We start from the raw sequence: 1,591 nt of genomic DNA on the forward strand, positions 1-1,591 counted from the left end.
GAAAGAATTGGATTCACTTGGTAACTGCGAACTAATTAATTTAGGCTCAGTTGTAAGGAATGTGCAATATCTCTCAACATCGCACAGATTTAATTCCAATTTAGACCTGGGGTCTGTCAGTTTGAAAGGCAGCTGAGGAATACCATTAGAGACAGGCGGAAAGATAGTTCATAATTCAAATCTATTTACCTGAAAGAATCACACTGCTTCACATGGTGAGTGTTTGTGAATAACAAATTGGTTTTTTCAAATAAATTAGCAAATTGGTGAGGATTCTAGATCTCATCAGTGCCAAAGCTTTAGGAAATGACCTTGGCGAAGAGTTTGATGACTTCTAAAAAGGCATAAAGTTAATTTAAAAACTCTCTTATCTGTTACCTAGAATAGGGGCTGGTTTTGCTTCACATTTGCGCTGGCTAATAGGGTTTAATTCCTACAAGGTGGAAGGAAATAAGTTGGGGCCCATTCCAATAAATTCCTGGCCATTTCCTGCCATAAGTGAGGGAAGGCGTACGATGGCCCGGAATTTTCTCAGCTACTGTAAACTGAAACGTTAAGGCAAAATTTCCACCAAACTGTCGTCAGCAAGGGAATTTCCTGATAATTGGCAAAGGCAGGAACATAAAAACGGGCGTGAAGCAAACAGAAACCAGTGTAAACCATCTGGGCCTGAGATAGAAGTTGTTTAGCTGTGGCAGATTTGAGATAAACTATCACACTCAATCTTCTTCTTGAGACCTGCAAAGATCATTTTTGTTCCTGGGATATGCTTTTTCTGATTTTCCAGGCAAATCCTGAGAGTGTCCTTGTCCCAGGTAATATCTTTGTTCTTGTTTGCTTCAGTGTCAGAAAATCCTTTAGCCTGGCCAGTCTTGTGTCCAAATAATCCAGACAGGTTTGGCCCAGTCTTGTGTTTGCCTCCACTTTCAACAACGTGATGTTAAGCACACTTCTGTACAAAGATCTTCTCTATATCACCCAGGAAAAAATTACATCATATTCTTTCTTTCTTTCTTGCGTGAAGACTAATGTTTGAAGTAAACAAATCATCATTAATGCATGGCAGGCACAACATGTTGAAGAATCGCAATCATGGAAGCTTTCCAATTATTAATGTAACTCAATATGCTATCTAGAAAATATTGAGAATACAATGTAGGTCTTAAAGGGGGAGAATTTTTGAAAAGGTTGCTTGAAATATCATCATGATACACCAAGTTCTGCTGTGCTTAAAAGGTTCAGTGCAAATTTAATTCCATTCAGAACAAACCTAGATGTAGGAAACTTGTGTCCAGTCATGTGCATCTGTCATTGTAACCCATAGAAGGAGCCTTTAGTTTGTGGTCTCAAGGAGGTTAAAAATCATTATATTAATTCACACTATTCTCACTGGGATGTTGAGCCAGAGGAACATATCTATAATGTACAGTAGAACATGTAAATGAAGTGGAGCTACATAAAAGGCAAAGCTCATTCTTGATCCAAGCCATTAAATCTCAGTTATATCTTCTAGATATGAACTGTTAGATGAGCTGATAAATTTGGGATTTAATCGGTCTTCTGCCGGCTACATGCTGTCAAATTTTTATAT

General features: G+C 38.1%; 1 pseudogene; it reads right to left on the reverse strand.

The window, feature by feature from the left end:
- Positions 1–531: 531 nt before the first annotated feature.
- LOC144689993 (cytochrome c pseudogene) lies at positions 532–985 on the reverse strand (annotated as a pseudogene).
- Positions 986–1,591: the final 606 nt, after the last annotated feature.

Source organism: Cetorhinus maximus, chromosome 14 (assembly GCF_964194155.1).
Source record: "Cetorhinus maximus chromosome 14, sCetMax3.hap1.1, whole genome shotgun sequence".
Taxonomy (NCBI): Eukaryota; Metazoa; Chordata; class Chondrichthyes; order Lamniformes; family Cetorhinidae; genus Cetorhinus; species Cetorhinus maximus.